Source organism: Schistocerca americana, chromosome X (assembly GCF_021461395.2).
Source record: "Schistocerca americana isolate TAMUIC-IGC-003095 chromosome X, iqSchAmer2.1, whole genome shotgun sequence".
Classification (NCBI taxonomy): domain Eukaryota; kingdom Metazoa; phylum Arthropoda; class Insecta; order Orthoptera; family Acrididae; genus Schistocerca; species Schistocerca americana.
This window is the reverse complement of record NC_060130.1, coordinates 910,743,077-910,769,981: the sequence shown is the minus strand read 5'-3', so window position 1 is coordinate 910,769,981 and position 26,905 is coordinate 910,743,077. Positions and strand designations below refer to the sequence as shown.

The following is a 26,905-nucleotide window of genomic DNA, read 5'->3' as shown; positions in this document are numbered from 1 at the left end:
TTCATTCACATTATTTAGAACCAGCTTCAATGTTTGTAACAAATGCTTATTGTCATTTTTTCTAACTTCAAATGCTACAGTAAACTAATCACTCTAAGGATACAAGGAACCATTACATGGTGGAAGCACTCTTGTCAATGAAGATTTACTGAAGATCTACAGGAATGTCCAAAGATGACTTTTGTCCTACAATGTATGCTTAGTAATGCAGTGAAAGATGAATAGGTTCCTTTGAAAGATGAAATAGTGAAGACAGCAGAGGATCACAAGGAAAAAAGACAAAGTCTTGTAGAAACTCTTGTATATCACAGGAAATAATGAATTTAGTTGATGGAAGGGGAAATGCAGCAAATGAAGCAGGCAAAAGGAAATATAAATTCAAAAAAATGTGACCTTCAGGAAGTGCAAAATGGCTAAGGAGGAATGGCTAGAGAATGAATGTAAGGATACAGAAGCATATACAACTAGGGGAAAGACAGATACCTTGTATAGAAAACTTAAAGAGGCCTTTTGAGAAAAGAGAAGCAGCTGCATGAATATCTAGAGCTCAGATGGAAAACCAGTATTAAGCAAAAAAAAGGGAACACACAAAGGTGGAAGGAGTATATAGAGAGGCTACACAAAGGAAATTAACTTAAAGGCAGTACTACAGAAAGGAAAGACGATGTAGATGAGACGGGAGACGTGATACTGTAAGAAGAATCAGACCAAGCACTGAAAGACGTAAGCCGAAACAAGGCCCTAAAATAGATGACATTCTGCCAGAATTACTGATATCCTTGGGAGAGCCAGCCATGACAAAACTATTCCATGGGGCATGCAAAATGTATGAGACAGGCAAAGTACACTCTGACTTCAAGAAAATGTAATAATTCCAATTCCAAAGAAAGGAGGTGCTGACATGTGCGAATATTACTGAACTATCAGTTTAATACAGCATGGTTGCAAAAGATTAGCAGGAATTATTTACAGAAGAATGGAGTAACTGGCAGAAGCCAAACTAGGGGAACACGAGTTTGGGTTGTGGAGAAGTGTTGGAACAGGCAAGGCAATATTGACGCTACAAGTTACCTTCGCAGGGAATGGTCCAATCTGACGTGACAAAACCTACCATAAATATTTTTTACACAAGAAGAATACACAGAAAGAAATGCACTGCCAGAATTTTAGCTGCTATGATTTACTGCAGGTATTTTCTTAAAAAAAAATGTTCTTTTCCTGCATGAAGAAGTGCTTATAACAGTGGTTTGTACAGCCCTTCCTGCCTAGCGAGTGATCAGTGAATGAGAAGAGGTATCTGTGACAAGACAGTGCGGTGCTGCGTAGCTTAAATATCCGGAATGCGCATATGTGGATTTTAAGCATCTAACGCCTGCTTACTCTGGAGCGAATGGAAGTGAAGACAAGTGAATGAGTATTCGTTGATAATTTACCAGTGTTCACCATCTTTCATATGTATATGTGGACAAGAAGAGAATATGAGCTAACAAACATAGCCTATGAACACTGTGTTACTGTTTTTTACGCGAATAATCAGAAGAGGACACAACATTATATAGTTACAGCAGTGATGCAAAACTTTGATATTCTGAGAGAATTATTTCACATGGCGAGTCCACTATTTTTGACAAAGTAAGAAAAATGATGTAGGAATGGAAGAATTTAGGTGTCTCAACTTTTACATAAAGGTAAGATGTGTGGAAGAAGTGCACTTCATACTGAATAGCAGCTCCACCTTTCCTTAGCATTCGCCAAAATTTTGTACACATTGGCCGATGCTTTTTGCTGGCTGCTCATTACAATTAAAAAGGAAATTTATAAACAAAACACTAATTATTAATGACCAACATAACCTGAAGAAAGACTAGCGTTTACACTCTGGTTTTTAGCAACCAGAGGCATTTACGTTAGTGATTGTTTCGCATTTCAGTAGCTATTATACATCGAAAAGTTTCTGATGTCTGTAGTGACGTATGCGAAGCACTTCAAGGATTTTATTAAAGTATGTATACAGAAGATAATGTCAGTGAAATATGAGTAATGAAATGAGAAATATTCATACTACCTTTCACATAGGCTACTTGATGAAATCTGCAATATACACTCCTGGAAATGGAAAAAAGAACACATTGACACCGGTGTGTCAGACCCACCATACTTGCTCCGGACACTGCGAGAGGGCTGTACAAGCAATGATCACAAGCACGGCACAGCGGACACACCAGGAACCTCGGTGTTGGCCGTCGAATGGCGCTAGCTGCGCAGCATTTGTGCACCGCCGCCGTCAGTGTCAGCCAGTTTGCCGTGGCATACGGAGCTCCATCGCAGTCTTTAACACTGGTAGCATGCCGCGACAGCGTGGACGTGAACCGTATGTGCAGTTGACGGACTTTGAGCGAGGGCGTATAGTGGGCATGCGGGAGGCCGGGTGGACATACCGCCGAATTGCTCAACACGTGGGGCGTGAGGTCTCCACAGTACATCGATGTTGTCGCCAGTGGTCGGCGGAAGGTGCACGTGCCCGTCGACATGGGACCGGACCGCAGCGACGCACGGATGCACGCCAAGACCGTAGGATCCTACGCAGTGCCGTAGGGGACCGCACCGCCACTTCCCAGCAAATTAGGGACACTGTTGCTCCTGGGGTATCGGCGAGGACCATTCGCAACCGTCTCCATGAAGCTGGGCTACGGTCCCGCACACCGTTAGGCTGTCTTCCGCTCACGCCCCAAAATCGTGCAGCCCGCCTCCAGTGGTGTCGCGACAGGCGTGAATGGAGGGACGAATGGAGATGTGTCGTCTTCAGCGATGAGAGTTGCTTCTGACTTGGTGCCAATGATGGTCGTATGCGTGTTTGGCACCGTGCAGGTGAGCGCCACAATCAGGACTGCATACGACCGAGGCACACAGGGCCAACACCCGGCATCATGGTGTGGGGAGCGATCTCCTACACTGGCCGTACACCACTGGCGATCGTCGAGGGGACACTGAATAGTGCACGGTACATCCAAACCGTCATCGAACCCATCGTTCTACCATTCCTAGACCGGCAAGGGAACTTGCTGTTCCAACAGGACAATGCACGTCCGCATGTATCCCGTGCCACCCAACGTGCTCTAGAAGGTGTAAGTCAACTACCCTGGCCAGCAAGATCTCCGGATCTGTCCCCCATTGAGCATGTTTGGGACTGGATGAAGCGTCGTCTCACGCGGTCTGCACGTCCAGCACGAACGCTGGTCCAACTGAGGCGCCAGGTGGAAATGGCATGGCAAGCCGTTCCACAGGACTACATACAGCATCTCTACGATCGTCTCCATGGGAGAATAGCAGCCTGCATTGCTGCGAAAGGTGGATATACACTGCACTACTGCCGACATTGTGCATGCTCTGTTGCCTGTGTCTATGTGCCTGTGGTTCTGCCAGTGTGATCATGTGATGTATCTGACCCCTGGAATGTGTCAAAGTTTCCCCTTCCTGGGACAATGAATTCACGGTGTTCTTATTTCAATTTCCAGGAGTGTAGTCTGCAGAGGGCAGATAGTGCGATTCCAGGTAAATCATTTTTATTCATCATCAAAACACTAACATAACAGTGGTACATCTGCCACGTAATTACAGATCCATGAACGAAAGCAACAAGAATTATCAGATCTTTCATATACTTTTAATTTTAATCAGCAAAATAGACACCTATAGAGACTTGTTTACTTCTAAGAAACTGTTCTGTGCTTTTCCTTTTTCTACATCTACATCCATACTCTGCAAGCCACCTGACGGTGTGTGGCGGAGGGTATCTTGAGTATCTCTATCGGTTCTCCCTCCTATTCAAGTCTTCATTGTTCGTGGAAAGAAAGATTGTCGGTATGCCTCTGTGGGGGCTCTAATCTCTCTGATTTTATCCTCATGGTCACTTCATGAGATATATGTAGGAGGAAGCAATATACTGCTAGACTCCTCGGTGCAGGTATGTTCTCGAAACTTCAACAAAAGCCCGTACCGAGCTACTGAGCGTCTCTCTTGCAGAGTCTTCCACTGGAGTTTATCTATCATCTCCGTAATGCTTTCGCGATTACTAAATGATCCTGCAACAAAATCTTCTCTCTCTCTTTCTACCAACCCTATCTTGTATGGATCCCACACTGGTAAGCAGTATTCAAGCAGTGGGCGAACAAGTGTACTGTAACCTACTTCCTTTGTTTTCAGACTACATTTCCTTAGGATTCTTCCAATGAATCTCAGTCTGGCATATGCTTTACCAACGATTAATTTTATATGGTCATTCCATTTTAAATCACTCCTAATGCCTACTCCCAGATAATTTATGGAATTAACTGCTTCCAGTTGCTCACCTGATATATTGTAGCTAAAGGATAAAGGATCTTTCTTTCTATGTATTCTCAGCACATTACACTTGTCTACACTGAGATTCAATTGCCACTCCCTGCAACATGTGTCAATTCGTTGCAGATCCTCCTGCATTTTGGTACAATTTTCCCTTGTTATAACCTCTCAATATGCTACAGCATCATCCACAAAAAGCCTCAGTAAACTTCCAATGTTATCCACATGGTCATTTATATAAATTGTGAATAGCAACAGACCTACGGCACTCCCCTTTGGCACACCTGAAATCACTCTTATTTTGGAAGACTTCTCTCCACTGAGAATGATATGCTGCTTTCTTTTATCTGGGAATTCTTCAATCCAATCACACAATTGGTCTGATAGTCCATATGCTCTTACTTTGTTCATTAAACGACTGTGGGGAACTGTATTAAATGCCTTGCGGAAGTCAAGAAACACGGCATCTACCTGGGAACCCATGTCTATGGCCCTCTGAGTCTCGTGGATGAATAGCGCGAGCTGGGTTTCACACGATCGTCTTTTTCAAAACCCATGCCGATTCCTACAGAATAGATTTCTAGTCTCCAGAAAAGATATTATACTCGAACATAATATGTGTTCCAAAATTCTACAACTGATTGACGTTAGAGTAGGTCTATAATTCTGCACATCTGTTCGATGTCCCTTATTGAAAACAGGGATGGCCTGCACCCTTTTCCAATCTTTTGAAGCACTACGCTCTTCTTGAGACCTACGGTACACCTCTGCAAGAAGGGGGCAAGTTCCTTCGATTTGATGTAAGACCAAAATTTCTTTGGATTTTCTGCCGAGTCAGTACATAAAACTTTACTTTTGAATTTGTTGAACGCCTCTCGCATAGCCCTCCTCACATTACATTTCGCTTCGTGTAATTTTTGTTTGTCTGCAAGGCTTTGGCTATGTTTACGTTTGCTTTGAAGTATCCTTTGCTTCTGTAGCAGTTTTCTAACTCAGTTGTTGTACCACAGTGGCTCTTTTGCATCTCTTACGATCTTGCTTGGCACATACTCATCTAATGCATATTGTACGATGGTTTTAAACTTTGTCTACTGATCCTCAATACTATCTGTACTTGAGATAAAACTTTTGTGTTGAGCCGTCAGGTACTCTGTAATCTGCTTTTTGTCACTTTTGCTAAACAGAAAAATCTTCCTACCTTTTTCAATATTTCTATTTATGGCTGAAATCACTGATGCTATAACTGCCATATGATCGCTGATTCCCTGTTCTGCATTAACTGTTTCAAATAGTTCGGCTCTGTTTGTCAGCAGAAGGTGTAATATGTTATCGCCATGAGTCAGTTCTCTGTTTAACTGCTCAAGGTAGTTTTCAGATAATGCAATTAAAAAAATTTCACTGGATTCTTTGTCCCTGCCACCCATTATAAACGTTTGAGTCTCCCAGTCTATATCTGGTAAATTAAAGTCTCCACCAAAAACTATAACATGGTCGGGAAATCTACTTGAAATATTTTCCTTCAGGTGTTCTGCCCCAATAGCTGCTGAGCCAGGGGCCCTATAGACACATCCAATTACCATGTTTGAACCTGCCTTAACTGTGACCTTCACCCAAATTACTTCACATTTCGGATCTCTGTCAATTTCCTTCATTACTATTGCACTTTTTATCGTTATAAACACGCCTCCCCCTTCACGGATCAGCCTGTCTCTGTGGTATACATTCGAATCTTAGTTTAGAATTTCATTACTGTTTACATCTGGTTTCAGCCAACTTTCTGTCCCTATTACTATGTGGGCATTGTGACCGTTTACTAATGAGAGCAGTTCTGGGACCTTTCTATAGACGCTCCTGCGGTTTACTATTACCAAATTAATATGGTCATTCCCTATTGTGTTTTGCCTACTGCTACCTTGTCACATCTCAGGAGGCATCTTGTTCTACATCTATATCTACATCCATACTCTGCAAGCCACCTGACGGTGTGTGGCGGAGGGTACCTCTATCGGTTCTCCCTTCTATTCCATTCTCGTATTGTTCGTGGAAAGAAGGATTGTCGGTATGCCTCTGTGTGGGCTCTAATCTCTCCGATTTTATCCTCGTGGTCTCTTCGAGAGATATACGTAGGAGGGAGCAATATACTGCTTGACTCTTCGGTGAAGGTATGTTCTCGAAACTTTGACAAAAGCCCGTACCGAGCTATCTGGTACGGATTCCACACTGCTGAGCAGTATTCAAGCAGTGGGCGAACAAGCGTACTGTAACCTACTTCCTTTGTTTTCGGATTGCATTTCCTTAGGATTCTTCCAATGAATCTCAGTCTGGCATCTGCTTTACCGATGATCAACATTATATGATCATTCCATTTTAAATCACTCCTAATGCGTACTCCCAGATAATTTATGGATTTAACTGCTTCCAGTTGCTGACCTGCTATTTTGTAGCTAAATGATAAAGGATCTATCTTTCTGTGTATTCACAGCACATTACACTTGTCTACATTGAGATTCAATTGCCATTCCCTGCACCATGCGTCAATTCGCTGCAGATCCTCCTGCATTTCAGTACAATTTTCCATTGTTACAACCTCTCGATACACCACAGCATCATCCGCAAAAAGCCTCAGTGAACTTCCGATGTCATCCACAAGGTCATTTATGTATATTGTGAATAGCAACGGTCCTATGACACTCCCCTGCGGTACACCTGAAATCACTCTTACTTCGGAAGACTTCTCTCCATTGAGAATGACATGCTGCGTCCTGTTATCTAGGAACTCCTCAATCCAATCACACAATTGGTCTGATAGTCCATATGCTCTTACTTTGTTCATTAAACGACTGTGGGGAACTGTATCGAACGCCTTGCGGAAGTCAAGAAACATGGCATCTACCTGTGAACCCGTATCTATGGCCCTCTGAGTCTCGTGGACGAATAGCGCGAGCTGGGTTTCACATGACCGTCTTTTTCGAAACCCATGCTGATTCCTAAAGAGTAGATTTCTAGTCTCCAGAAGAGTCATTATACTCGAACACAATACGTGTTCCAAAATTCTACAACTGATCGACGTTAGAGATATAGGTCTATAGTTCTGCATATCTGCTCGACGTCCCTTCTTGAAAACGGGGATGACCTGTGCCCTTTTCCAATCCTTTGGAACGCTACGCTCTTCTAGAGACCTACGGAACACCGCTGCAAGAAGGGGGGCAAGTTCCTTCGCGTACTCTGTGTAAAATTGGACTGGTATCCCATCAGGTCCAGAGGCCTTTCCTCTTTTGAGCGATTTTAATTGTTTCTCTATCCCTCTGTCATCTATTTCGATATCTACCATTTTGTCATCTGTGCGACAATCTAGAGAAGGAACTACAGTGCAATCTTCCTCTGTGAAACAGGGAATTCTCTAACCAACAAAACCCACATGGTGCACTCCACACGTTCTCAGTTACCGTTGTAGCAGCTTCCTGCATGTAGTGCACGCCTGACCTATGCAGGGGGACCCTATATTTCTCCACCCAATAGCAGAGGTTGAGAAATTTGCACCCCAGATCTTCGCAGAATCGTCTGAGCCTCCGGTTTAAGCTTTCCACTTGGCTCCAAACCAGAGGAACGTGATCGGTTCTGGGAACAACACTACAAATAGTTAGCTCAGATTCCATCCCACGAGCGAGGCTTTTCGCCTTTTCCAACTTCGCCAACTGCCTTTTTGATACAAAGAAATACCGAGTTTGTGTTTATTAACTCTGTTTCCACTTGATGCAAACATCTCAAGGATTTATCCTCTTTATCACATCCCAAGTAGGACCTATGAGTGTTTCAGCTGTTTACAACCAGTCATATTTCTTTTCCTTTGGCATATGTGCTGTGGATCTCTTGGATTCCAGAATCATGTATGATATCTACATTATACTATCAGCGATGTTATATTCCCTTCGGACCACTCCATTGCTCATGTAACTCCTGTCAATAACAATAAAAGTACTGCTAGTGCCAAAGCAGAGCAGAGAGAACTTCCTTTGGTGGTTCGCTAGAAGACTGACAGTCATCAGAACACAAGCGAATGAAAACTTAACACGATCGAATGCAGTTTGCTTGCACTCTGTCCACAACAGAGAGAATTCTCATTTGCTGATGTTTGTTCGCTTGTGTTCACTCAGGTGCTAACCAGGCTCAAACCATACCAAAAATGTCTCATATCAACAGCTAAACCATTGCAGAGTAATTCTTACAAAGGTGACTTGCAGGGCAAATAAAATCAAGGCAGTGTTTGAGGTCACATTACAGACTTGTTCCATCAACTGGTACTTTTATTTGTTTACGTGAAATATTTCTCACACATAGATAATTTAACAGTTCCTGTGACACAGTTCTCATGATAATTTTTGAATACTATACATTTTACAAACAATAAAACAGCTCCATGATTATTTCCTATAGTTATCACAAAAATGGCAAGTGCCTATTGACTCACAAAACAAAACATTTTCCTTACATCAGTCACACCAGACAAAAGAAAAATTAATGTATTCATGCACTTCACAAAAATTGTGCCCTCTCTTTGTTCTTCATACTGGGCTGCTTACCAGGCATACTAGATCAAATATGCAAAACATGGCAATGCAAACTGATAATGTGCAAATGACTGAAGTTTAAGAATACTGTTCTGCTGATAGATCTGAAATGACAAAGACCTACTGGAAATTATATTGTCTGACAATTTCCTGAAAAATGCTTTCCACTGTCAAACAAGTTCTTTATCGAGGGGTTGAATCACATTAGCAATTCGGCATGGAATACACATGATATCAGCAGCCTTTTCATTGTAGTACTCAAAAACAGAGGTATCATATGAAATAGAGAGAGAGAGAGAGAGAGAGAGAGAGAGAGAGAGGAGAACTTCTAAGAATACATTTCCAATGAAATGTTGAACGTTATTCTTTGTCATTTTTCCAGATTTTGATATGGCAATTACAATTTTTTATTTTATTTTTGGTCCTAACTTGCCTTCAAGTTCATGAAGACAGATATAAAGCTGTGGTAACAGTGAACCACACATATTTATCACTGGCATTATTGTATACCTGTGTTGTGTGTCAGTAGTCATCAACTGCACAATCAGCTCTGTCTTTATTTCTGCCTGAAATTATGAAGTGCAGTTCGTATGCAATTATTTCACGAAATCTGATGATAAGCACTATACACAGCAGTTGAAGGGATAACAGAAAGCTTTATCTTCATGTGAGCTATGAATTTCTCTATAGTACCACTCATTAAGGGCAGCTCTACATGTTTACTTCAAGTAAACTCCGTAATTTTGTGACCTCAGCACTGTGAGATATTGAGAATCTGCTTAACAAGATCAAAGAAGTCTGGAAATCAGCTATATTCTTCTCACTTGCAATTCGGAGGGTCCAGTCTACAGATCTCCATCGGTAACTGAGCAGTGTCTTTCACGAGCAGTTCTAAATATTTCAAACAATTTTTCCTTCACACTTTTGCCGAGTTTCATGTTGGCGCATATTTTTTACTTCATGTAAATGTTTCTTCCATTTATACAGTTTGGACTCAGATTTTATGAAAAGAAACCAGGTTTTTCACAATGCTTGAATTTAAGCGTTTTTTTCTCTCCTTAGCTTAATCAAAAATTCACAGCCTTTTCTTTATCACTGAATGCTATTACGGGACTTTCATTGGCACAACTATCACTTTCTGAACCACAGTTCAGAGAATCATCACAGTTACTTCCTTTTTTTCTAAAGTTTTCAGAGTTTCTAAAGAAACATCGACACCATTCAAATGAATGTCCAAGAAATTAACTAGCAAATATAGCATATGTAGTTCTTCAGGAGAAGTAGGTAATTTCAATAGCATACTACATTTGTCATATTTCATCTTTGCAAGACTGAGGACATTACTTTGATTCCTCATTACTGTGAAGCCCTGGAACCTACACAAAGGCAGATACTGCTAGCAGGTATATGTTACGAAAAAACTATGAATATTAATCCAGTTTTATCTCTGTTGGTAACATTTAGTAACTGGTAATTATTACAGATATTAAATGAGATTTAGTTTCAAGTGAGAAGTAACTGTGAAAAATTGTGTCAGAGAAACTCTCAAACACATACTGAAAATCAATTTACAAAATACGATCGGGATGTGTTGTGTTTTCTGTTTACTGATGTGCTGTTGTCCAAGGATGTGCGCCCACCTCACTGCACATGCGCTGTCTATTACAGTTTCTATGGGGGTTTACATTTTTTACATTTCTCCAGTCACCTGGTGGGCTACGAATTAGGCAATTTTAACCATTGAGAGAGAGAGAGAGAAAAAAAAAAAAAAACACCACCTTGCAACACATCTTGGCAGCTAAATTTTTACAGTGCATTTTTTTTGTGTACTCTCCCAGTATAAAAAAATTCAGGGAAAGTTTTGACATGTCAAACTGGATCATTCCCTTGTATGTTTATAGCATTTGTAGACTTAGAGAAAGCTTTTCACAATGTTAACTGGAATATGCTCTTTGAAATTACGAAGGTAGCAGGGATAAAACACAGGGAGTGAAACACTGTTTACAGCTTGCACAGAAACCAGATGGCAGATATAAGTGTCAAGAGGTATGAAAGGGAAGCAGTGCTTGAGAAGGGAGTGAGAAAGGGTTGTAGCCTATCCCCAGCATTATTCAATCTGTACATTTAGCTAGCACTAAAGGAATCGAATAAGAAATTTGATGGAGTTAAAGTTCACAGAAAAGAAATAGAAACTTTGAGGTTTGCTGAGGACACTGTAATTCTGTTAGTGACAGCAAAGTACACGGAAGTGTCTCGAAATGAAGATATAAGACAAACAACAACAAAAGCAAAATAAGGGTAACAGAATGTAGTCTTATTACGTCAGGTGAAGCTGAGGGAATCAGATTAGGAAATGACACAAAGTAGTAAATGAGTTTTACTATACGGGCAGTAAAATAGCTGATAACGGCTGAAGAATAGAGGATAAAAAAATACAGACTTGCAAAGGCAGGAAAAGTGTTTCCAAAAAACAGAAATTTATTAACATCAAAGACAGATTTTAGTGTTTGAAAGTATTTTCTGACAGTATTTGTCTTGAGTGTAGCATTGTATGGAAACGAAATGTAGGTGATACACAGTTCAGACAATAAGAGAATAGGAAGAATGCCAAAAATTAGATGGGTAGATCACATAACCAATGATTAGGTACTGAAAAGAATTGGCGATAAAAGAATTCTGGGATATCAAGTGATCACCACTTTAATACTTTAGGGAAGTAAGGTGTGGGAGAGAACGGGAGGGGTAAAAAATTGTAGAGAGAGACCACAAGATGAATATAGTAAGCGGCTTCAAAAGGGTGTAGGTTACAGCAGTTTTACTGAGATGAAGTGGCTTGCACAGGATAAAGCAGCATGGAGAGCTGGGTTCATAACAGTGTTCGGACTGAAGGCAACAACTACTACAACATCAGCCATCATCATCATCACCATCATCATCATCATCATCAACATCTGTAATATTTGTATACAGGACAGACAGACGAAATAAAGTTTGATGTATAATCTGTCAATCTTATCCCTTTATTTATCTTTCCGTACTCACGTGGATGACTTCATGCTTTTCATTATTTAGAGTCAACTGCCACTGATGACTTTACAAGAGGCTAAATGCCATCACCTCTAAACAACCTACGATGGCTGCTCATATTGTCTGCTACGCTTTTGACAATGTTGACTGGAATACTCTCTTTCACATTCTAAAGGTGGCAGGGGTAAAATACAGGGAGCGAAAGGCTATTTACAATTTGTACGGAAACCAGATGGCAGTTATAAGAGTCGAGGGGCATGAAAGGGAAGCAGTGGTTGGGAAAGGAGTGAGACAGGGTTGTAGCCTCTCCCCAATGTTATTCAATCTGTATATTGAGCAAGCAGTAAAGGAAACAAAAGAAAAATTCGGAGTAGGTATTAAAATTCATGGAGAAGAAGTAAAAACTTTGAGGTTCGCCGATGACATTGTAATTCTGTCAGAGACAGCAAAGGACTTGGAAGAGCAGTTGAACGGAATGGACAGTGTCTTGAAAGGAGGATATAAGATGAACATCGACAAAAGCAAAACGAGGATAATGGAATGTAGTCAAATTAAATCGGGTGATGCTGAGGGAATTAGATTAGGAAATGAGACACTTAAAGTAGTAAAGGAGTTTTGCTATTTAGGGAGTAAAATAACTGATGATGGTCGAAGTAGAGAGGATGTAAAATGTAGACTGGCAATGGCAAGGAAATCGTTTCTGAAGAAGAGAAATTTGTTAACATCGAATATAGATTTAAGTGTCAGGAAGTCGTTTCTTAAAGTATTTGTATGGAGTGTAGCCATGTATGGAAGTGAAACATGGACGATAACTAGTATGGACAAGAAAAGAATAGAAGCTTTCAAAATGTGGTGCTACAGAAGAATGCTGAAGATAAGGTGGGTAGATCACATAACTAATGAGGAGGTATTGAATAGGATTGGGGAGAAGAGACATTTGTGGCACAACTTGACTTGAAGAAGGGATCGGTTGGTAGGACATGTTTTGAGGCATCAAGGGATCACAAATTTAGCATTGGAGGGTAAAAATCGTAGAGGGAGATCAAGAGATGAATACACTAAGCAGATTCAGAAGGATGTAGGTTGCAGTAGGTACTGGGAGATGAAGAAGCTTGCACAGGATAGAGTAGCATGGAGAGCTGCATCAAACCAGTCTCAGGACTGAAGACCACAACAACAACAATTGTCTGCTATATAATTTCTGTAAATCAGAAACAGCAGAATGCCCATAATACTTCCTTGGGGAATGCCAGACATACCTTCCATTTTATTCAATGACTTTCCATCAGTTATTATGAACTGTGACCTTTATGACAGGAAATCACCAATCCAGTCTCACAACTGAGGCGATACTCGATATGCATGCTATCTGATTACAAGATGCTTGTGAGGGATAGTGTCAAAAGCCTTCTGCAAATCTAAAAATATGGAATCAATATGACATCCCCTGTCCATAGCACCCATTTATTTGTAAGAATAGAGAGTTAGTTATGTTTCCCAAGAATGATATTTTCTGAATCCGTGCTGACTATTTGTCAATAAATTGTTTCCTTTGAGATAATTCACAATGTTCAAAAATCTTACTGCTGATTGTTTTAGTGACATGGGTCTGTAATTCAGTGGATTATTCCTAGTTCCTTACTTGGGTAGTGGTGTGACGTTTGGAACTTACCAGTTTTTAGGTACTGACCTTTCATAAAGTAAACAATTGTATAGCATTACCAAGTATAAACCTATTGTATCAGCATACTCTGAAAGGAATCTGACTACTACAAAATCTGGACCAGAATCCTCACCTCTATTAAGTGATTTAAGCTGCTTCACTACACCAAGGATGTCTATTTCTAAGATACTCATGTTGACAGATGTTCTAGATTCAAATTCTGGAATATTTACTTCATCTTCTTTAGTTTCCGAAAACCATGTTTAGCAACTCTGCTTTAATGGCACTTTCATTAGTGAAATCACCACGAGACAAATTAACTGATACAATTAAATTTTCCTTGATAGCCTTGCATTAAGTGGCTATATCTCTGACTTCTGTAGTTACAGATACACATTTTCCTTCTTGAATAGTATTCCTTTGTCATATTCTGTACCACTACTAAGTACTTACACAGAGTTACAGTCATTTTATTTATCTCTCATTTGTTTCTTAAACTACTATTACATAAATAATCAGGGAAGGTGATTTTGCATTTTTCAATAATATGTTAATATTTATACGAACCAGTCTTTTTTGCTCAATGTTGTCTTAATTATCTATCACCACCATTGTTTTTCTTACATTTGACATCATACCATTTTCTGCAAGACATTTTTGATACATTCCACTCAGTATGAAGCCATTTTGGAAACTGATATCTCAATGTACTATTAGCTTCACCATGCAAACCATAAGTTATAAGCTTTCCTAAAATTAACGCAGCAGTAGCAAGGTAAACTAATAGTGTGTGCTGCCCTATTCAGTCTATTTGTGCACAAACAGAGGCATAGACTACTGTGTGTTACACTTTATGCCCTTATTTATTTATTTAGTGTGAAACAGAACTCCTTTAACTATCTGACCACTGTTTCTATCTTCTACAAGAAAGGTGGCCTTCAGAATATAAATAAATAAATGTCATATCTATAGCCTGTATCTGTAGTAAGCATTGTTCACATCATCTCTCAAATTTTTTCTCGAGAGCAACCTGTGTTTTTATCTCTCATGAATGTCATATACCTTGCCTTCAAATCTGTCATTTTGCTAAATGCACTTCGGTAACACAATTTTTTATTTATATTTAAAGATTCTTGTGTGACAGAGACAACACCTTCAAAACAGCCATTTTTTTAATCACATCTTTCTTCTTATTAGATTAAAGACTATAACAACACCATTAAGAAAGACTCTCTCACCAACGATCAACCAAAATTTGAAATTAAAAAGATTTTCTTTTCTTTCTTAATGTACAAAATCCATATTTTTATTCTCCCCTTTTTGCTAAATTTTGCCATGAGGCAACAACGGATAGCACAGTGGTATTTCTGTTCATCAAGACGATGATAATTTCACTAGCAGCTGCAGAAAAAATATTGACATTTTAATACCTTATGTCTGTAACATGAAAATGTTTATACACTGCACTGACATTTCCAGACTGCGAACATGGGAAAAATTAAAAATTTAATGTGACTTATGTTGAAGAGCCAACTACTACATTGTGGAGCAACATATTTAATTGTGGGTGACTGGCTATACTACCTAAACATTGTTTTTAAGTGCTATGCTCAAAAAGAATTTTGTCTGCTTTTACTGAATAGCAAGATGACAGCTGGTAGTGCTTAGTAGTTATTCAAGTGGTGTATACACAATAAATGTAAAGGAATATGCTGAATAGGTGAAAATATTAATGTAAAAGATGGAAAGTATTGTGTTCTTCATGATTTAAGTGCAAATACCAAATAAAGAGTGAAAAAGTTCTGAAAAATTACATTCCACAATCAGACATGCCCGAGGTTTCAGTGATGAAATCGAGTGATGTGTTCACAAGAACCAGAAATGAGCTCTTCAAAGAAATTTTGTGGTTGCAAACTATCATAGTTATGATTTGTGATCACATTAGTGATCTGCAGAATGAACAGAGAGAACTTGAGCATGAAAACAGGATTATTCCGCAACATAACAAAACAGAAGAAAATCTTATGACTACATGAACAGCTCAACAAAAATTCAAGAGAGTGTCACATGTAGCTCAGAAATACTTTAGTCCTAAAATAAATGTATGAACAACAGGCAAAATTTTTCATTCTGCAAAAATAATGGCACATACCATGAAAATGTGTGCACATGTTATATTATCAAAACAGTGGCAGAGATGAGCAATTATCAAAAAAGCAGCAGACCTAAGCAGCAAGCCTGCTGAAAATGGAGATAAAAGAAACGTGTATGTCCAGTACATCACCAATGAGCAATGGAAAACAATGAACACAGATTCTTACTTCTGCAAGAAACATGCTATCAAAGGTGTAATGTGCTTAAATTGCAGAACCATATAAAACACTGTGTCAGCATAAATGTGAAATGAAAAGTACGTTTTCCACAGAATATGATGATCTGGGACAACAACTGAAATTTGATAACTATAATATAGCAAATAGTTACTGTAGAAAATTGCACATATGAAGTGATGTTGCAGTCTATATTAACCAGTAACTCTGTTGATCTATTCGTTTGAAAAACAGAACTTTTAAGCTGCTGGAACAGTTATTGGCCGTTTTAAGTTAGCAGTAATATCTTTGTACAGATCACCTATGGGTATCATACATGTGTTTTTAGAAAAATTTGTTGAATGAACTTAGGGAGACTACATGGTTGCATTATGAAACTGTAATAAGTGGAGATCTGAATGCAGATTTTGATGTAACACCACATACATAGTGTCACAGAACTGAAAAATTAACTAAGACAGTGCAACATACACTCAATTAATAATGGGCCCCACAAGAGATCAAGTCTGTTTTGACAACATTGTTGTCAATTTTAAAACTACAGAAAAATAATGTGATATGTTAGTGTCTCAATTTTCAGATCATAATTCCGTATCTTTGAAGTATAGAAGTTTTTTCTCTCTTGATAAGAGTAATGTGCAAGGTGTATTCCAAAACTAAAGTCCATTTTATAAGTGGGGGGGGGGGGGGGGGAGAAAAGAAAAGAGGAGGGAGATGGGAGGGAGGGAGATGGGAGGGAGGGAGGGAGGGAGGGAGGGAGGGAGGGAGGGAGGGAGGGAGGGAGGGAGGGAGGGAGGGAGCGCAACAAGCTCATGAGAAAGGTTCTTTATTAACGGTAATATTTTACTACATATCTACTTTTCAACATAATCGTCATTCACATCTATACACTTTCTGTAATGCTGCACCGGCTTCTTCAATCCATCTGCAGAGATCTGCTGCCTGGCAATTTAACAAGTTGGTAATGTTAGTCTTCAGTGCACCATTGTCTTTAAATCACTGCTCATCCAGCAATTTTTTCAAATGCATGAAGAGGAAATAGTCACTCGGTGCAGGTTCGGGACTGTACAGAGGCTGATCAAAAAGTTCTCAATGGAAATCTTTAATCTTCTCTATGGTTTTGGCAGCAGAGTGAGGGCATTCATTGTTGTGAAGGATGACTACACCAGACAACAGTTTCCTCTGGCATTGATTTTGGACTGTTTTTCTCAGTGTGGCTCACATTTCACAGTATATGTCAGGTGTAACTGTTGATCCATGGTCCATGAAATCAATCAAAAGAATGCCCTTTTCATCCTAGACAATGGTTGCCATCATTTTTCGATTTGAGAATGGAGATAGCTTAAACTTCTTTGGTTTGGGTGAACTTGAATGGTGCCACTACACTGGCTGTTTTGATTCTGCATTGGTGTAAAATATCCACATCTCACTGCCCATATACAAGCTGTTCAGTGACAATCCTGTGAACTGTGGTTTGAGTAACATTTTGGAATTCATTATCCAGATCACTAAACGTCAATCACTGATCACTTCGAAGTTGTTCTTTCACTTTATCAATGATGTCGTCAGTCCAAATACTGGGCTTGTCACACTGTTGTTCATTGTGAACACTTATGAGGCAGTTTTGAAATTCTCGACACCATTTTTGATCTTGTTTGTCACTCATTACTTCGGGTACATAACTCACAATGCATTTCAGCAGCTGAAGATCCTTTCGCCAGCAAAAATCTAATCATACCATACACTTAACAACTAGTTGGATCTATGATTGCACTAGTTATTGTGATCTGCTCTCACTGACTGGCAAATAACAACTGAATCAAACCAACACTGCAATAGTTTTCTAAAGAGTTGGTCGACATCAGTGCATGCATGAAACTTCATTCATGCCTACCATCAATTAAATATTGGCCAGCAGACATTACTTTTGGAATACAACATGTAACTAGGCCTGTCACAAAATTTTTCATCACCAAACCTGTCACTCATGATAAAATTAAGTCTCTTGCTTAACAGACTGGATTGGCCAATGTTATTGTCCCACTACACTTTAAGTAATGATTTCTCAGCAAAGATAACATTTGAAAGGTTTCTTAAAGCAGTTCTGATGCTATTTAATGACAACATTCCTATATAGAAATGCAAAGTAACTGACAAAGCCTTTAACAGACAAAATCGATAGCATAGTAAACAATTAACAAGTTTCAAAAATTAAGTCATGTTGTGCAATATATTTAATTAGCCTGAATCGACTGTATTGTGTACCCATTAACATGTATAAATAAGTGTATGTCTGAGGAATATTTTCTTGATGAGCTTGAAGTGTCTAGGGTAGTTTCAATTTATAAAAAGGGAGATAAAGACTCACTGTAAAGTTCCAGGCCAAGTTCCAGGCCAATTTACATAGTACTAGTATTTTTAATATATATACACTGCATGTCAGTGTATTATTTACTAACAGTTACACATTTACTTTGAAAATATGGCTTTAGTAAAAATTTATTAACTGCTGAGGCATAGACTCTGTAGTCACAGATCTACTTTTGAGTGCTTGTGGACAAAGGTTTTGCTCAAGAAACTTTTTGTGATCTACGTAAAGCCTTTGACTGTGTAGGGTGTACAGTATACACCACTTTTAGAAAAAAAATGGACTTCTATGGTATTATAGATGGTAGCCTTAAACTGTTAAAATCATATCTACAGAACTGTGAGTAGTTGACTGTGTTAGCAAAGAAATGTCCAATATATAACAAGTTAAGGTAGGTGTTCCACATAGAACTGTACTGGATCCTTTCTTGTTCCTAATAATAATTAATGACCTGGCATAATTTATAAAATCCAGTACAGAGCTATATGCAGATGACACACAACTTTTCTTTACAGTGTTAATGATTTTAACAGTCTTGAAAGTTGTGTTGCAAAAACAACTGCTCAAGCATCCTAATACTTTGAAGCAAATGGATTCCTGGTGAATCAAAAAAGAATGCAGCAGATGGCTTTTAGTTGAAAAGACAAGCATACATCAGATGAGCCAAGTTATATAAGTTTTTGAGGGTATATTTAGATGATAAATTATCTTGGGGTCAACATGTGCAATGTATTACTGGTAAGATGTCAAGAGCAATTTATTTGTTAAAATGACTTATAGACTGTGAAGTAAGTTAATGCATCCTACTTTATATATCATAATATCATAAAGTATTATTTTATGGGGAAATTCTAGTTGTGGGCATGACACCTTAATACTGCAGAAGAAAGCTATTAAGGTAATTACTGGCTCTTCATATAAGCGACATGGTAAACCTTTGTTATGTGAACTAATAATATATACACATGCATTTTCTTTTATGCAAAGAAGTAGTTACTGGAAGCAAAACACAGAAAAAAATGTACAATGTTACAACACATGAAGCAATAGATGTGTTTATACTCCATTCACTGACTATCAAAATCATTTAACAGCTATGAACTCACTGGGCACAAATAATTCAATAAGCTTTCACAAACTGAATAAGGTTTAAAAGAAAAGTGTTCAAACACACACTGCATGACAAGTTAGTTGCCCACCCATTTTATGATACAAAGGAATTTATCAATTGTAGTATAAAACTGTAATGTTAATAACTAGCCTGTTGTTTCTTGTAAGTTATCAGCTTTAGTATGTGTGTGACACTATCTATTGCTTTAATGGCCTCATGACAATAAAATAATATCATCATCATCATCATCATCATCATCATCAAATTCCTTGAGACCACAAAGCTTATGCCTACAAACCAGCATGGTTTTAGGAAGCATCACTCATGCGAAACTCAGCTTGCTCTTTCCTCACACGATACATAGTGAACAATGGCTGAAGGGCAGCATGCAGATTCCATATTTGTACATTTCCAAAACACATTTGACACAGTGCCCCACTGCAGCCTGTTAATGAAGGTGTGAGCATATGGAATAGGTTCCCAGATGTGTCAGTGGCCCGAAAACCATTAAGTAATAGAACCCAGAATGTTGTCCTCGACAACAAGTGTTCATCAGAGAGAAGGATATAATCATCAGGAGTGCCCCACAGAAGTGTGACTGGAGCACTATTATTTTGTATATACATGAATGATCCAGCAGACAAGGACGGCAGCGATCTGCTGTTGTTTGCTGATGCTGTGGTGTACATTAAAGTGTTGAAGTTGAATTACTACAGAAGCGTACGAGACGACCTGGACAAAATTTCTAGTGTGTGTGACACATAGCACCTAGCTCTAAATGTAGAAAAATGTAAGTTAGTGTGGATGAGCAGGAAAAAGAAACCCCTAGTGTTTGGATACAGTATGAGTAGTGTCCTGCCTGACACATTCACATCATTTGAATATATGGGCGTAACACTGAGAAGCGATATGAACTGGAAGGAGCATGTGAGGATTGTCAAAAGGAAGCCGAATGGTTGCAAGTGTTACGGAGGTGCTTTGGGAACCCTAATGGGGAATCCTGCTGGGATGGCAATGTCCTTTTCAAGGAACGCTACTGAAAAAATTTAGAGAACTTGCATTTAAAGGTGACTGCAGAATGATTCTACTGCTGCCAACATACATTTCATGTAAGGACCACAATGATAAGATGTGAAAAATTAGGACTCACACGGGGACATATAGACAGTTGTCTTTCCCTCATTGTATTTGAGGGTGGAACAGGAAAGGAGATGACTAGTGGTGGGACAGGGTACACTCCACCATGCACTGCATGGTGGCTTGTGTAATATGTGTGTAGGTGCAGACGAGTTTCACCATCACCATCATCATCATCATCATCATCATCATCATCATCATCATCGATATCACCATCATTGACCTCCAATGTCTCTGAATTCCCACTATAATGGGACTGTGCCTATTCAATTCTGGAGTATTGTAGTCACAAAATTATTGTATGTTACATCATGTATCCCAATTATATTTCATAGCTTTGACAATGCGTATTTTTTCAATGTGTGATTATTGGTTAATATCCAGGTCTATCTGGGAATCTATATTTTTTGTCATGTTATTTAATATCTTTTGTTTCAAAAATCTTCCAAAAACTATCTGATTATTCAAACTTAAGAAAATGTAATTATATGTCAATGTACAAAGTGTCTCACGATAGATGGCTGGGAGGGGTCCGCGGGCACAGGGCACAGCCATCAGTCACCGGTGCCGCGCCCGACACTCTGACTCTAATCAGCAGGTAGTTGGCTGTGCATGTGTTTCCCTAAAGTTAAACAACATTGGCATCTGATTAACTTAAGCTTACCTCTGTTTACAGTAGGTGCTCAAAATGATGTCCCTCTGTGATAAGGGCAACCTGACATCTCCTGAATGTTTACCAAACAATCAATGAATTTTGGCTGCTGAAATTTGGGAAATGACTAACCAAACCCAGTATTCCAACTCTTGGAGTGTGTTGGGACTAGTTTCAGACATCTTGTCTTTTAACAATCCCCAAATATAAAAATTATACAGATTTAGATGTGGAGAACGAGAAGGCCAGTCAACTATCCTATCGTCAAAAACACTTCATATTTCCATCATAGAAGCATTAGTAATACGTGGTCTTGCATTGTCTTGCACTAAGTAACCATACATCTATTCGTTAAGTGTTAGTTCTTGAAGAAAAAAAAAAGTGCCTACAATGACTGTAGTGAGTATTTATGTACCCTAACCAACCCAGCCATGCTTCGTCAGAAAGAAAGCATCTCAGGATCAACGTCCCCATTGTGCACAGACTGCAACAGCCAGTTGCAACAACAAGCAACAGTATCCAAGTTCCTCAGTTGATGCATTACCATTATTTTTTATGGTTTCAATTTCAGTTTGTGCACAGCTCTGTGAGCAGATGCTCTTGACACACCAATCTGAAGTGCCAAAAGGTGCACAGATTTTCGTGGACGTCTTTCCAAGGCATCCCATCTTGTCTAATTTATTTTCGCTTAAAACACTAGGTTATCTAGGCCTTTGTCGATGTAACGCAGATCCAGTCTCTTGATACCCTGTCACTGACTTTCCATTCATCTGCGTAGATATATACTGAATTAGAGTAATCATGGAGGACTGAAAGAAACAGGTGTTGGAGAAGGGTAGGATCAGCATCCTTTGGGGAAAGAAAAGAGGTCTATTTGTATCACAGGACATGGTACAGCCCATGGGGGACGTCAAGAGGGGTCTATAGGAACACAGACTAAGGGAGGCTGTTGGAGGTCCTTCAGTAGAATTTCGAGTTGGATCCCAGTTTGTCTTCCCAGTTTTGGGCGATGTGCAAACACTCTGAACAGCTGCTTGTGGAACAGAGTTGAGTGATATGGGTAGGTAGGCAGCTGACAGACTGTGACTGCATAACTTGCCAGAAGCTGCTGTCACCTGACCCGCAGCAGTGGGACACTGGCTTCCGTTAGGAGACAGTCAATAGGGCTCGTGCGGAAGGGACCCACTGCCAACCGCATGCCGGTGTGGTGAACAGGGTCCAGCAGGTTCAGTACGGTTGATGCTGCCGACCTATAGGTAACACATCCATAGTTAGCGCTTAAAAAAATCACAGAAGAACTATGTGATCCATGCCCCACAAGGAGTGATAAGAAAATGGAGAACATTCAGCTTCTTCATGTAGGCCGTCTTACGCTGACTGATATGCAGCAGCCAAGTTAGCCTGTGGTCAAGTAAAATACCTAAGAAGTGGAAATTGTCAATGACTTCAAGTAACTGGTCACCAAGATAAATTTCTGGGTGTGGGTGCACAGTCTGGAGTCGAGAAAAATCATAACTTGTGATTTTGCAGGGGAAAACTGATAGCATTGGTTCAGGGTCCAGTCATGGGCTCACCAGACAGCCCCCTGAAGCTGGCACTCAGGGGTGCGCAGTGATGCAGAGGCATAGTACAGGCAAAAATCATCCATCTACAGTGACGGAGACACTGTGGGGGTCACTGCATTTCAGATACCATTGATGGGGATAGTAAACAGCATTACACTAACAACCCATCACTGAGGAACTCCAGTAGTCCAGAACAACCCATACTGGTTGACAAGAGTCAAATCGATTCAGATCTGGGGGGGGGGGGGGGGGGGGGGGGGGGGGTAATAGAGAGATAGGAAATTCTGTATAACAATGGGTAAACTGCACCGGAAGCCCCACTCATGCAGTGTAGAGAGGATGTGATGTCACAAGCTGGTATCGTACACCTTCTGTAGATCAAAGAACACGGCAATCAGATGTTGGCGATGTGCAAAAGCATTGTGCACTGTGAATTGCAAATGAACCAGTTGATGTGTGGTGGACCCGAAAGCAGCTTTGGAATATGCCCTCCATCTTCAAGGCACCAACAAAGATGGTGAGTGACCATTTGCTCGAATAGGTTACACAGCAAATTCATTGGAGATACTTGCCAATAGTTAAAATATATGGGTCCTTTCTTGGATTCAGGACAGGAATAATAATACTATCCTGCCCTACTGCCAAATGCAATTAAAATGTGTGGATTTTGTCGAGCCCAGGGGCCATATCATGACACTCTGCCAAAGTGCTGTGACGCTGCCACTCACCAAAAGTGATACTGTACGACAGGGAGCCACGTGCATTGAAAGTTGGCGGGCAGTGCTCAATAAGGCATTTGTGGGCCAGGAAATGAGGATGGTAATTACAGCAAGTTGACGCTTCTGTGAAGTGTGCTGCAAAACATGACAAGGATGCCAGGAATTGCCATGGGTGGTGGATGACCATAAGTGCAGCAGAGTTTATTCCATACTTGGGACGGTGGGGTGCGAGACTGAATTGCTCCCGAACCCTGCTTCCTTTTCTTTATTAAAAACCGCACTTTTGACTGGAGTATTTTGAATGTCATTAAATTATCCATAGAAGGAAGATGCTCGTGCTGTTGGAGCACCCCGCAGAATTCCCTGATAGCTGTGGCTATATTTTCAGACCACCATGGCACTGGCGGTTGTCGAGATGAGCCGGAGTAGGAGGTTACTGTTGCTGCTGCAGCATGAGTAATAATATCAATAGAATCTTGTACCAATTTGTCAATATCCATCACACGACTAGCCACAAAAGTGGCCGCAAAGGAAAAAGCCTGCCAATCAGCTTTCCAAAGCGGCCATTGTGGAGCATGTTCTAGATGTCTGTGAAAGGACAGGATGAGGGAGAGAACGATAGGAAAATGGTCGCTGTCACAAAGATTGCCATGGATGCGCCACTGAATCAGGTATAAGATACGCGGGCTGCAAACTGTGAGATCAATAGCTGAAAATGTTCCATAGGCATCACTGAAACGGGTTGCAGCTCCAATGTTCAGTAGACAGATGTCCCAATTCTGAAAGGAGGTGCTTTAGTACTCAGACTATGTGAGGCATAGTGTCGCCGCCCCAAGGAGGAAGAGGGCAGGGAGCTGTGCCACTAACTCTTACAGCTCGTGATAATGGAAAGGCCTGCCTGGGGGCAGATAGGGTAGATAAACATTACATACCACCATCTGAACTGACAGGTAGACACTAATGGCCCCGGCTTCTAGTGCAGTGGTAAGGGGCATCTGCTCACTGAAAATTGAGGGCGTATGAAAGTGAAGCCTCACCAGATGCTCTCTCAACATTAACAGGACTGGTACAGTAGAGTGGTAGCTTTTCAGAGCAGGGAGGTGTGCTGTCTTAAACTGTGTTACCTGAAGTGCTATGCCAATTATAGAATAAGTAGCCATTAGATGACGGAGATCGGTCAAATGGCAATAGTAGCTGTTACAGTTCCATTGAAGGAGCATTGGTGTCAGGTCTGAGAATGTGGCAAATGGGTAATATGGGTGTGATTACTTTGCTACCAGATCAAGGTCCACCAGACTGAGCAATCCGTTGTCTGTGTGCTTAGGCTGGACTGCTGCCTGTGAGGTGTGGACTATGACATGGCAGTTGTGAAATTGGAGACCATGTCAGTCAGATGAAGTTTTTCAAGCTTTTTTCTTGCATCTTGATAAGACAGGTGGTCAATTTTCTTTTCTGTCTTTAACACTGAGAATTACGGTCGATGGGGAGGGAGCGGTTCTGGACAGTTCAAACACTGAGGGGGTTGGTCACAAGGGCTTCCCTCGTGGGACACCCGTCCACATGCCCTACAGATAGCCTCATTAGAACAGTGGGAGGAGATGTGTCCGAACCTTCGGCACCTAAAGCATCACATCTGAGGGGCAAAGTAAGGCCTGACATCACACCCATAAACCATACACTAGCCTTCTCAGGCAAAATGTTGCCATAGAAGGCTAGGAGAAAAGCTCAAGTGTCCACTCTATTATTCTTGGGTCCCTTCTGGATGTGGCAAACAAAATGGAGTCCACACTACGCCAGATTAGTACGCAGCTCTTCATCAGTTTGTAAGTGTTAGGTCCTGATGGAAGATAACACTTTGAATTTTATTGCGCTTGTTGTGAGGAGAAATGGTGACTGGTGTCTCACCTAACTTGACACAGGCCTAAAGGGCCTGTGATTGGTTGGTGTGTGATGTTTCGATCAGCAAAGATCCATTTCTCATCTTCTCTAGTGCCACAAACTCCCCAAACCAATCTTCAGTATTTTCAATGAAAAACACTGGCTTCACTGAAGTGAAACAGCCACCATCAGTGTCTGAACAAATCAAGAACTTGGCGCAAACTGTCCACTTCCATTTCTGCTTGCCTGGCTCTCATCTTGAGGCACAGTCAATGACGAAAATGCCATAGGATTGTAAACTTCTGCATTAAAGTAACTTTTCCTGACTGATGAGACAGCCGTGATGGTACGGCCACCATAAGTTTGTACTTTTCATTGTGGATCATCTGCCCCAATGACACTCACTCCGATTGGAGGCTCTTCTCATGGGTACCACCCCACCAAGGCCAAGGCCACCTGACACAGTAGCCATTGCGTGGAGTCCCAGTACCCTGAAGTGGACAGGCACCTACTCCTTGGCTGACATGGGGAGGTCATAGCTCAGGCATCGGCAGTTCAATCCCTGCGTTGTCAGGGGGCTACCACCAAGGGGGTACATGAGAACCCCACCACGACAGACAGTCTGCCACGATGGATTTCGGGTGCAGATGTAGATCCACTTGATTGGTAGATGCAAAAGATAACAGCACACAGTGGGGAGTTAGTGCACCACAGTAAGGCGTCCTTGCCTAAATGGCCCACACTTCGGTAAAATTTGGAACGTGGAGGTCAAACTCAAAAAGGGGACCAGAATTTAAAAAGTAAAAAAATGGGGAGGGGGGGGGGGGGGGGGGGGGGGGAAGAGTTAAAAATAAAAACGAGAAAAGTGCAAAAACCTTCAAAAGTACGAAAACAGTCACAAGACGGGGGAGGGGGGGGGACCTTGATTAGTTGCCTCTTATGACAGGCAAGGAAGGGCTGTGAGTCTATTCTAGCACCTGACACTGCAGGGGTTATTTCCTGAGACACCCTGTATATATCAATGTGAATCATACTCCATGAACTGTCAATATAAATGTATCTTTGGTTTATGTCCACACTACTGTGAGCAGTAGTAGTGGGGATCCAGTGTTCTGCCATGGAAGAGAGTAGTCAAAATGTAACCTGTCTCTGAAGTGTCCAAGTGATATATTGTTAATGTATCAAGAAATGTGGACATTGTTTCTTATGATTACTTAAAAGTGAAGAAAGCATGATAATGTTATTTTAATCTGATGCCTCATTTTGAGAAAGTTACATTTAATATCAGTTTATGTTATTTTGAGAGCACAGCTAATCGGCATTATTGATGACTTTGCTAAATGAAGACGATTAACATATTGCCATTAAACACTTTCTGGACCCAGGGAATATCTTGGAGATACCATGTCCCAATTTATATACAGAACAACAAGTTACAACAAAGATGACAACGATGACAATGACGATGACAACAGTGACTTCAGCATCAAACAAGAAGATGAGTAATCTTATAATTATGAACATTCCATAACAAACAATGTTAACA

General features: G+C 40.5%; 1 protein-coding gene across 2 annotated transcripts in view; it reads right to left on the bottom strand.

Moving 5' to 3' along the window:
* Nucleotides 1-26,905, bottom strand: part of LOC124556505 (kinesin-like protein KIF3B) — a 132,193-nt gene that overhangs the window by 30,302 nt on the left and 74,986 nt on the right. The window lies entirely within an intron of this gene.